The 12905-nt window shown below is 38.0% G+C and overlaps 1 protein-coding gene across 11 annotated transcripts in view; it reads right to left on the bottom strand.

Moving 5' to 3' along the window:
* LOC129780389 (zinc finger CCCH domain-containing protein 13) overlaps positions 1 to 12605 on the bottom strand; it is a 372838-nt gene extending 360233 nt beyond the window's left edge. For all 11 annotated transcript variants that reach the window (XR_008743905.1, XM_055788605.1, XM_055788603.1 and 8 more), the window contains exon 1: positions 12063 to 12605. The gene's annotated coding sequence lies outside the window, so the exon portion shown is untranslated. The remainder of the gene's footprint in view (positions 1 to 12062) is intronic.
* Between the last annotated feature and the right edge of the window lie 300 nt (positions 12606 to 12905).

Genomic DNA, 12905 nt, shown 5'->3' on the forward strand with positions numbered 1-12905 from the left:
AGACGAAACGGTTTTAAAGGGTAACTCTCCTACTATCACGGCACGGTGGACAAGACTTTATATTTTCGAATGAAAAGTTATTTGTTTTGCATCAGTCTCACAATGTCCATAACGACATATTATGGGCCTACAGAAATATCCCAGATAGTTACAGAAGCATTCCAAGGTTCCAAGTTTGAATTTGTATGACAAAATATTGGACACGGTGTAGAATATCCGGGTTTATCAGATAAATTTTGAAATACAAAAAACTTGTGAGCGAAAACTTTTTCATTCTTGACACACAAACACAAGCTAGTTCGCAAAAAATGCGCATTCCAGTGTTTGATTATAATCGGCAAATTAGTTTCCTATCTTGCCAGCTTATATTCGGCTCCGTCCCGGAAACCTGTTCGAAAGACTTATCCCGTTATCTAGCACAGTTTTATGTGTGAAAAAAAAACATCACCACTGTAGGATGATTTCACGCCGAGTTTCAGAATGTCAATGTTTACGCTGAACGATGGAACTGCAGTCGAGAGCTGCGAAATAGGTCAATATTTAAATTGAGCTTCGATCGACGGAGGTCAAATTCCTCTCCGCGAATCACCTTAAAGGAGGTTATTAGCGATGGTATTATTTCCACAAATAGTCGCAAATGAGTGGCATTAAGTCCTCCTCGGATATTATTCTGCTTGTTGAGAAATGCAAATCTGTAATTAGGTGAATTGCACCATTCTTCTCTCGAATTCAGCGATTTATTACCGTTCCATACTGTTCTTTTCAATGTTACTTTGTGTTTATAGAGAACCTTGTTTGTTATATTGCTTATGTTTTGTTTTTTTACCTAATTCTTGCAATCTTTCCGAGCAAGGTTCAAACAAACTAACTCGATCAACACTTCCACCCATAATTTTAACCGCGATTTGATCGAAACCGTTTCGATAATTGCCACCGATTGAAACATCAAAACATTCACGGCGCAGTTGTCCCGTTTCGGTTGCCGGTAAGCCGGCGTGGTTCCGCTCACCGGAGTTGAAAATCGATCCACTTCGGGTGGCCAGGTGGCACACTGCAAAACGTGGGAAACGTGGGAAACGGGTGGAAAAACAGAAAAAAATAGCCGAGTGCCAGCGGAGCGCTTACAAAGGTGACTTTCGATTTCCAAATTATTCTCCATTATATACTGGTGTTGGGTAGGTCTTTCCTACTTCTTGTTATTCGGTATGTCATATTTAAATCTGCTCTCGCGCCTCGCTGCTGTTGGGGTGGCCTATGCCAAAACAAACGATTGCGCGAATTGAGCACTCATTCGTTGGTGAGAGAGTATTACGAGTGGAGTGGTTTCTGGAAATGTATATCGAAGCTGCCACAAGCATAAACCGCACGAGGCGCAGGAAATTGGTGCGCCTTCTAGCGTTTAACCGATTTGAGTTTTTTCCTTGGTTTCCTCCACAGATGTTTGCATTTTTGATTCGCTTTCGGAACGGTAGCTACTGGCAACGATTGATTTGAGACAGACTTGACTTTTCATCGAAACTTCAACATTTCGATCGGACCGTCAATCGAAAGTGAGTCGATCGGGGTATACGGTGAGCCTGATTGCAACAACTTTGTCCCCCGCAATTTGACTCGCCATTCGGATATTTATCATTATTTCGCATGCCAGTGGCGTCCATTATGAAGAAATAGGATAAAGATTGCAATCTGATCAACCAAACCGTTCGAGTTTTCTAGCCATATTATGTATGAACTGTTCAGCTACAGCGTAATTTGAATGAGAAAATAGATGCAATGCATTTTGCACTGAGCATATGGTAGCAGTTGTCCAAATGCAATATCAGATATCCACAAGCTCGTACTCGGTTTGAGCACACAAAATCGGTTTGATGACAGAGTGATCTTCCACTGTTTGAAATTCACTTCGTTTCTTCATCGATTCGTTGTTTCAAATGCCGTTCGCTTGCATTCAGAATGTCATCCAAAGGCGCCATAAAATGCCAAATCCATTTATGGCCAGCATAACAATGGGTGGGTGGGCGTAAATTGACTAACACGAGGGACGTAAAATGTAAGTACGCAGATCAATAATACTAACTAATACTACAATACTGTTAAGATTACAAACGCATGTTAAGACGGGGACTGCAATAAGATGTCGCAGATGAATACGATCTGATTTTCTGTTATACATATGAAATTAAAATCTCTGCATAGCTCGAGAACTAATCCAAGAGCCAAATTGGGCATCTAAGGGTTGTTGGGTACGAGAAATGTTCCTATGATGGTTTGACAACCCTCCCTTCACTGGAAGGGGGAGAGGGGTCACATAAAAACTTTACACATATTTCAATGAAACATGAGAATTGAAAATTTTCGAAAAACTTTGAAGGAAAATTGGAAAATTCAGAAAATTGAATAATCAAATTTTATACAATTACATCGTGACATGCGTTGTTAGTTCATCTGATGTGCTATCGAAATTGATCTTTATTCGAAAGTGGAAATGAATTTTCAGGTGAAAAACCGCACTCCTATATCTTATAACTAATATACATCAAAATTGTGTTTGTACGACTTTTAGAGCTTATGAGGACCAATATTTTGCAATGCAGAGCTTGTCAATATCTCAATCATACTCAAAGTTATTAATCGGGTTTCACTCAAAAACTCATGACTTCAATTTTAATTTACCCAAATATAAAAAAAAACATAGTTTTGAAAATCTCACATTATGTAAAGTGAATTGCTCTTTCAAATGCCGCCAATAAACATTTTTATGTTTGCCTCAGAAGGAATGACAAACAAATGAAGAGAGCATATTTTTTGGGAAGTAATATCGATAACATTGATTAGAGTTAAGATATTCACAAGTTCTGCATCGCAAAACGTTTGTATTAGTTAGCTCGAAAAGTATTTCGAAGACAGTTCGCATGTGGAATTTGAAATGAAGTTAGAGCAAAAAAATGGTCTTTTTTCATGGTGGCACCTAGAAAAAAACGCTATATCGGTTCTTTCGAGAGATAGAAAAATATTTTGTTCTACAAACTTGCTTACAATAACTGGAGCTACAACATTGTCAAACTATGTTTACCTTTATCTATAAAGAAAAGAAAGTGAGATTCTTTATTTCGAAAATTTTGGTCACCCTATTTTTGGGAAGTAATGGTGTAGTGTAGGTGTTTTTAGTCCAATTAAAATTCGCATTGGGTTGAATAAACACTCACAAAATAAAAATTATAAAAGAAAGTTACCTTTTCTATTTCAAATATGCTTTCTCTATATTAAAGTAACAAGTTTTTACTGATGAGAAAAATTGATAATTGCGTTCGGTATTGATAATTATGTTATATTACATTGGTGAGTTTTTTTTTCTTTATTTCATCCATACACAGGAGGAATCTTGTCTAGGATAACAGAGGGTGGTTTTCGTCATATCTCGTTCCACTTCGGTATCTTTTATCTGATACACACCATCCAACGACTGATTACCATACTTCTATCATCATCACTCGGTAAGCACTGGTGGAGTGAACAAACAATACCGAATAACCAAACAAAACGGCCTTTTAAGGGCTACCAAATCATAATCAAAGGGTTTACCGATGTAATTTTCCCAACATATCCAAAATCAACAGATAGCCTAACGAAATCCTACGTCAACTATGCGGTCGTGTCTTGGACACAACCCTCCTGTGACTTTTTTATTTTTTTTTTATAATTACAATTCATTTTTCAATTTATTAATCAATCAGCGTTGACCTTTGTGACGTACTATTGTCCTCCATTTATGCCTGCCCTCTCGATAAGCACCATTCTTGTATATGATTTCTGGTACAGCGGGCTGGAGACTAAGGTTTAATATCAAGGTGTCATATTGCATCAGGATTTGAGAGGGTTACGGATTACGGGCTTTGCTATCACCCTCAGTGAGATTACTCTCTTTGAAGAGAGTGTTTGTTCCCTTTAGTCCGCTAGATCGAGGATTCAACACTTCTCGATAGATTTTTATCAAACGTAGTTCTCGAGTCTGTTTCGCAAGGAGGATTTTTCAGCTTGAATCTTTGCATATTTCGTTCATTTTTCAATTCTATTGGAAGTGAATTATACAGGCATTTTCCATGATAGGTGAAAGATTTTTTAGTGGCTTCGGTATTTGGACGTCTAATTGTTAAGATAGCTTGGTTCCTTAACGGATATCGATGGGAAGTTCTTTGCAGAGACTGGTTATGTAAAGCAACAGAGTTAGTGAGCATGTTGTGCATTTGAACTAGAGACTGAAGATCACGGAGTTCTAATATCGGAAGAACCGCAGGTGCAGCTTCTTTATACAGCCTAACGGTCGAATACAACAAAGGCTTTTTGTAAACAGCTTTCAAACATCGATTCTGCGTTGACTGCAAGGGTTGCAGTTTCGTTTTGCTAGCTGCTCCCCAAATTGACACCAGATACTGTAGCTTGGATTGTGCAAACACATAGTACATGTCAACCAATGGTTTCGTCGGCAGGAATTTAGACACTTTCCATAGGATTCCACAAATTACGCTTGAATCACGTTGGAGCGAATTGATGTGTTCATTCCAAAGTAGCCGGGAGTCAAATACCAAACCAAGATACTTGAAACTATCTGCCTGCTCTAATGTTGTACCATTGACGACCAGTTCAGCATGGCAACACACTTGAAGGCGAGAAGAATGGAAGAGCATATATTTGATTTTTGCAAGATTGAGTGACAGTAAGTTTACATCGACAAACTGTTGCAGCGTAGCCATGTCATCTGCCATATAGCGAATAATCTGGTCGGGATTCGATTCTTGGTATGAGAGAGAAGTATCGTCCGCAAAGAGTCGCGGGTTTCCATAAAGACTTAGTTTAGCCAGATCATTAATGTATAATAGTAAAAATAAAGGTCCCAAGTTACTCCCTTGCGGCACTTCTGCCGTAGTGCAGTGAACAGAACTCATCGCATGGCGTCAACCTGACGGGGCCGGGAGTTCAATATTTCGACAATGATTGCCTTATAACTATGTTAGTAATATGTAACCGATTACTCGCGGTTTGGTCGATAGTTGTTGACATCAGATCTGCTCCCCGCTTTATGAACCGGAATAACTCGTGCCATTTTTAAACAGCCTGGAAATCGACCAGTTGAAATTCCTACGTTGAAGATGTCCCGCAGCAAGCAACCAAAGAAAGGATGGTGTTTTTTTACAAATTCTGAGGAAATTCCATCAAAACCACAGCTTTTTCCATATTTCAGGTCATTAATCTTTAAGATTACTTCTTGCTCTGACGTAGATTGCAGAAAAAATGAATTTGATAATGGCTGCATCGTTCCGAATCTGTCATTGACGTTGGATTGCGCAAAGCAAACCAAACGTAGAAGTGGAACATAAGACGCCATAAGACTAACTACAAGCGAAGATCACCAGTCCGAAGATGACAGTCCGAAAAAATCCGAAAGATCCAGGCACACAATACAGTTCAGCGAATCTGTATGCGAGAAAGATTTCAGTCGTACCATGCCTGTAAACATCCCAAAAAGACGCTGAAACAGAACCTGGTTGCCAGTAACCTCGCATGGAAATTGTACGATGAAACATATGTAAGAATGGATTTTGGATAAATCCCGGGTCAAAAAAACATCATCTTGCTAAACTTAGGGGGATTCTACGGGTAAGTTCAAATTGCCTTCAATGATAAATTCACTCGCAAGTTGATGATTTGGTAAGGCATCTGTCACTATGGAAAGAAAACAAAAGTTTTCATCACTGGAGCAACTATGAAAGGACAAAAGAACAAAAGGAAGAGTTTCTTCAGAAGAGAATTTTACCGTTCATCCGATCACACGAAGATCCCGATCCCGTTCTGGCCCGATTTAGTCAACGGCTTTTCTTAAAAAAAACTTAAAACTACAAAAAATCTCACCGATTTTTTACTTTATTTCCTCATGGAGGAGTTGGAAAATTAGTGCGGCATAGTTCTAAAAGATTCAAAATCAACATTTTCATCATGGTGAACTACACGAACGAGCAACGCTTAATAACTATTAAATATAACTACCTAAATTCGGAGTCGGTGGTTGCTAATTTAAAAGCGCTTATTTCAATTTTCGGTTGTAATAATCGTTCCAGCCGGCAGTAGGATTGGGCGATCTTTATAAAAAGATCGATCTTGTCGAATAGATTTTCCAAACGGCGTAGGGATCGATCCACTGAATCAATCGGTACTAAAGAATCGATCTTTGCCGAAAAAATGCATTCAAAAAGGATTATTGGAAATTCAACAACTGGTATATGCCCAGTTGTCGAATTTCTAATATATATGCCCAGAACTTAGCTGGCAACAATCCCATAGAAGCCAATCGTGCAAATTAGTTCAAGCCTTTGGTGAGATTAGAAGCAAAATATGGAAGTCTTTGGTGAGATTAAAATCGATGCATACTGAAAAACAAATCTACAGAAAGCGTTTCTAAGATCGAAAAAATCGATTTTCACGAAAGATCGGAAATCAGAAAGCAAAAGATCGATCTTCTAAGAATCGATCCGAGATCGCCCAATCCTAGCCGGCAGGCTGAACATAGTTTAGTGAACAAATTTGAGTCTACATTTTCGCTGTTGGATTTTCCCGTGCCAACGAGAAGCAACAAAAATAACGCAACCGTGAGTGAATTCATCCGGAATGATCCAAATCAGTCAATTACACGGCGTTCTCAAGGATTAGGTACCTCCCAAACCTAAGATCAAATTGACTCAAGAACAAAATCCATTTGACCATATAAAGCGACGAAACTTCTCCGATTGGGCACTGGCGAATCTTCAGCGATGAAACTCACTTCTAGCTAAATGGCTTTTTTCAACAAACAAAATATGCTTTATTGGTCAGATGCAAACCTACATGTGCTTCAAAAAACACCATTGCATCCACCAAAAATTACTGTTTGGTGTGGTTTCCATGCCGGAGTGATCGGCCTTATTTCTTCGTCGATTAGAACGACCGTCATGTTACCGTCAATGGAGAGCGCTATCGCGACTTGTTATAAGACTACTTTTGGCCAGAATTGGAAGATCTTACCATTAATGATATGTGGTTTCAACAAGACTGTACCACTTGCCACACAGCGCATGTTACAATGGATTTATTGAAAAGTAAATTTGGTGAACGTGTTCTTTCGAGTAATGGACCTGTCGATTGGCCGCCTTGTTCGTGCGATCTGAAGGCATTGGATTTCTTTTTATTTGTGCTATGCCAAGTCACTGGTTTATGCCAACAAGCCAGCAACTTTAGAAGATCTCAGAGACAACATCCAACGCGAAATTCGCAACATTCCGGTCGAAATGTTTGGCCAAGTAGTGGAAAATTAGGTCCAACGGATCATTCGCTGCGAGCCACCAGCCCGTGGTGGTCATATGTCCGAAATCGAATTTCATTCTTAAAATGTAAGATTTGAACTACAACCAGAGTAAATTTGAACTCAATATCTCAAAAACCTGTATTAAAAAAAAAAGGTTTATAAGTCCTTAATGAAAGACCCGTTATAAGAATCACTACCAGGATGTGTGGCTCAGTGTTGAACTACGAATTTGACGATAGGGGAGTAGCTCATAGTAGATAATCCTCTGTCAAACCCACCAAATACACAAGAAATCATCTTCAGTAGCTATTATGTTTGAATTGTATTTGTTTAATCGTAATTATTCTGATTATAGTTCAAATAGTTGTTCGAAATAATTCGAATAACATTCCGATTCCATCAAATCCAATCGATTTTAATATGTAGCGATGGCATCTCCCATAAAGAAGATTCCTCTTGAGAGTATCACAATCTATTTTTGTGTACATTCCGATTTAAAACTGTACCGGCTTTCCAATACAATAATCAATGAGATGTTTGGCTAAAACAAACGCCAAAAAAGAGCCAAGTTCAGACACGACGATAAATTAGTTAATAATTAACGAAGCTCTATTCATTTTATTTTCCGATTTTCCTTAACCCTCCTATACTCGCGCATACGTCTGACAGATCGAGAATAAATGAGGTGGCTGAATTGAATGACTATTAAAACTGAATAGAGTTAAAGCAAAAATATTTTTTAGAGGTTTTTCATTCAATTATATCTTTTTCTTTAAATAAATACCAATAACGTCTGAAAATACACAGTAGCAATATTACAGAGACACGCACAGTCTGTGAGTATAAATAGTCACGATTTTGCACGCGAGTAGGGTACAGCGGGGCTAGTTTGTCATAGGGGTAAGTTGGTCAGTGACGATATCTTGGAATCGGAGCGTCCAAAAAATTATCGATCTATGGATGAAAAATAGCGAATTACTGATGCAATAAAATAAGCAAATTGGAAAAACTTTTTATCAAGTAGGTTAAAAATACGAACATGATACCGATTTTTCCAAAAATCATTCACTGTGTGCGCATAATAAAATTGGTTCTGGTTATTGGTGGTTAATAGTCATGAAAAACATCGGTACTAACGTAAAACAAAAGTTTATTGTATGTATTAGTCTTAAATGTTAATGTAAATCACTTTTAAAATTATTTCTATTGAATTTTCATGAATATTTTTTTTTATATATAGAGGGGCTAGTTACGAATAACACCGTTGTAGAAATTGCTCGTTTGAGAGTAACACATATATAATGTTCAGGTATACCGTATAATTCATTACGCAAGCTATAAACAAATATAGAAAGCATATTTTTCACTGCTGAACCCACTGTATTTGACACGAGACAACCTGATACCAACCACCGCACAAACCCCTTGCAATATAATTGTTATATTTATATTTTTTGCTGTAAAAATTTAATTAAATATAATAAACGCTAACATTGAATGACAGAACTCACAATAATGCATCGAGTAATGTAGCACACCTGGTGGTTATTCCAATACACTTTGGGGCTAACGGTACAAATGTCATCAAAACAAATGCAAGCAAGAAACCGACTGTGCGCCGCAAAGTGGGAGAGAGACGAAATGACTGGAAAAGACTGCCTGACTAATTTCCAACAACGATGAGATTTTGAAATTTTCATTAATTTATTTTTTTTTACTTGACAACATATTTGTTGTTATTTGTTGACTGTTCTTGTTTTGATTTAATTAATTAATTTATAATTAAGGAAACTTCTAATGGAAAACGCTTATTATTTGATCAAAAATAACATGTCTGCCATTGACCAACTTACCCCGTGTGTGGAGTTAGTTGGTCAATTTATTCTGAAATATAAAGAAGTTAAATAAAAGAAAAATGTAAAATGAATGATTCTCTGATAATTTTTCATTGGAAGGGTGAAAGGTAGGCTTCATTGTAGTACATAACATTCTAATGCAAAACTTCGTACTACTAAGTTATAGCCAAATTTATTCAAAAATGGCCAACTAGCCGCGTCCTACCCTACAGGAGAGTTAATTACAATATTTCTGTTCACGGTTCCAAAGCAATCTTCAAGAAGCAAACTTAGGATTACAGAGGAAAACAGAGATTCTTTTTCTGCAGGGCTGTTTAAATCACTATTTTTAACACTCCTATACTCGCGCATTGGTCTGTCAGACCGAGAAATCAATAATTCGTTCATTTCCCAGAAAATATCAACACTACGACTTTGCGATTCTCTCTAGCTTCGTTATTCGTCGTTCGTCATTGTTTAGCGTATCGCATGTGTTGGTACAAAGTAAACGTGTGCCACTTTTTTAACACTTTCGGTCTGACACACCGACGCGAGTATAGGAGCAACTTTTTTGGACAAGTTCCTTTTTTTCATATTCTAGAATATTATTGAATGAAATGTATAAATTAATGTTAGTGGCGTGGAACATTTATTGAGTATAGTGCAGAGATCATAACCGGACTATTCTTATTTGATTTCAGTCCCTTTTGTAACTGGATTGAACGGAACCATATATTAACTATTCGTCGATATCGTTAGATTCATACGTTCAAAAGCTATCTGTTTGACTTTCGTATAGTTATTCGCTAAATAATATATAAAGTGTGTATACGTATGACACACTTGTGAAAGAATTTCACTTGTGGAAGACTTGTAAACAGTAAACTATAAACTGATCGGTAGATAATGGTAATTTTTAACAGTTACGGGGATATTTTTCGACAAGAAAACAAGAAAAAGAAGCTCCTAGAAATCTTTTTATATCATCTTTTTATGCCTCATCTAAAAAAAGGCATCAATTCTTTGTTTACCAAAAAAACAGAGAAAAAAATATTAGAAATATGCAAACTTTATAGTCCAGAACCTTTATCATCTGGTAATTACCTTCTTCTCTTCGATAAAAGACCCTAAAAACACGCAACAACTGCATGAAATGTAAAAAATATGTTTGTTTCGAGCATGCAGTTATGCTATGTTCTGATTCTTACTCCAATGAAACCACACTCGATTAATATGTTTTTATGTTATTTTATAGCTCTTTATACTCCCATGAATTATATTCAGTTATTTACTTTTAATTAATAACAATGAAAAATTCGAATTTCGTTATTTGTGTTGGAGTATCAAAAATGATTCTATTTTGAGGAGGCTGAATTAGATGACTATTAAAACATAATAAAGACGAAGAAAACATATTTTTGGCGTTGTTCCATTCAATCATACCCTCTTCTTCAGATAAATGCCAATGAAGCCTGAAAAATACACAATGGCAACATTACAGAGAAGTTCAATTTTCGGTCTGTGACACCGTGCGCGAGTATACGTGTTATGATTTTGCACGCGAGTACAAGAGGGTTAACAAAAATCCACCCATCCAGTGCTCCGACACGTTGAGGCAAAATATAAACTAAATGGATTACAATATTGTAAAAAAAATCCTACATTCTACAAAATAAAATATACAGTTAAATTTGAGCAACGCAGACACCGAGTTGAAATGCTGATACAAATATACTGATTTATCATTATACGGCAAACATTCGATTATGTTGTTCATTCAGTTGTTTTATGATTTACACTGCCAGTTCGATTTTGGAAACATACCCAGAAATTTCATGGCAACTGTGGGAACATAAAAAACGTACCATCCCCTAGTTCCCTGAGTATTTCGGGTAAAAACTCCAAATTCAAAGTTCCGATTCAAAATTCCAAACATAAAAAACGTGCCATCCCCTAGTTCCCTGAGTATTTCGGGTAAAAACTCCAAATTCAAAGTTCCGATTCAAAATTCCATGTTGCCAGGGACGTATCAAAATCAAATCGAACTGGTAGTGTTTGTGAGAAAACTTTTAATTGGATCGTTAGGAGGCAACCAGAGAAGAAACTTTATGATGCGGAACAGACTTGCAAGTTCAATGATTTCGTAACAGTCGCAGCAAGTGTCCTTGAACGATTTTCCGGTCCTACGTGTGAGCACTAATTGACGCCAATGGGCACCCATTCGAACATGAATTCACTTAGATGACATAATTTTGCACCACTTTCCTATCATTGCAAATATTTATGCATTCTTTGCATCTGATCGTGCAATTTTCAACATCGACAATGTTTGGAATAACATATTTTGTTTTTGGTTGATATCGAAACACGAGATTCTGCACCACTCAAATGTACTGTAATGTGAAGTGGACCAGAACGGTTTATCCAATCAAATTCGAACCAGTCACCGTTCATACAGCCATATTTGGAAGCAAAAACATGTCCCCAATAATGTTTTGGGAATAACGGCAGTTGACTAATTAACAAAATCTGTCCAAATCCATAAAAGAAATCACAAACGTTGTTCTCCTAGGCAACTCACATCCCCCTTGGGAGCAAACGGATACGAAATAACGTGAAAGGAGATTTTCCGTCAGTCACGATTCCACGATGAGCACGAGATTCACCACAACATATTCCTCGAAATTACTGCTGAAAACATTCCTCTGCGGCCACCGATGTTCTGTAACTGTGATCATTTCTATTTTCAAGATCTCCATTATTCAATTTGCATTCATCCACGAATTTGAAAAAAAAACTGAATTACACCTTCGCCCCAGCATCGAAATCATCGCCATGCTGACACAGATTGAGTATTTTTTTCGGTTGTATTATTATTCTTATCCTCCACTTACTTCTCGCGCTGGCTATCTCCGATAATCCGAAATAACCTGTTCAATGCTCGGTTTGTAGGACATCCAGTTATCAAGAACAAGGCAAAACGTTTCCACACCACTACACTGTGGTCCCCTCCTGGGAATAACACTTCGTGTGCTCAGATTTCACTCGGTACGATCGAATGCCAAAAAGCAGGGAGCGATCACAACACACTTTTTTTCTTATTTTCTGTACCGTTTCTTTCACTTCTTTTGCCTTGCTTGGTTGAGCGAAATCACACAATTTACACCCGCCGAAGTACAACACACGACTCAGCTCCGCACCACACACCAGCCAATCAAAGCACTGAACCACAGCATCAATACATCTCGTCTCGTTGGGGAGAGCGAGCGCTGAAGAACAGCGGGAAAAAACACATCCGTATCCGCAGAAGAAACTTTCAATGTGCCAACCGAACGTCTTCGTCTTGCCGATTTGCCGATTTGGGAGACCACCTCGCACAATACAACCGTTACACGTGAACGCTGAAAGCAGACTGACATTCCTTTCCACTCGCAACCGGCTGGACATACTGTCTTCGGGCTGCTCCCCACATCCACAGCCCAAATGACAGACACCCCACGGGTTCATGCCAACCACGTGAACCGAATGATCCAGCGGCGCTCAACGACAGCAGGGGCGGTTTGGTGCTGTTCGACATTCCCAACACGAATGAACCCATCGGCATCAAGTTTGTGAATGATTCGGCGGATTCATTAGCTACTTCACTCTCTCGCAGACTCCATCGTCAACTAGGCGAGCGCTGGTCTATTTGTAAACATGCTGATTTTCCACCCGGTTCTTCGCATGAATCGAAAATG

This window comes from Toxorhynchites rutilus, chromosome 3 (assembly GCF_029784135.1).
Source record: "Toxorhynchites rutilus septentrionalis strain SRP chromosome 3, ASM2978413v1, whole genome shotgun sequence".
In the NCBI taxonomy this organism is placed as follows: domain Eukaryota; kingdom Metazoa; phylum Arthropoda; class Insecta; order Diptera; family Culicidae; genus Toxorhynchites; species Toxorhynchites rutilus.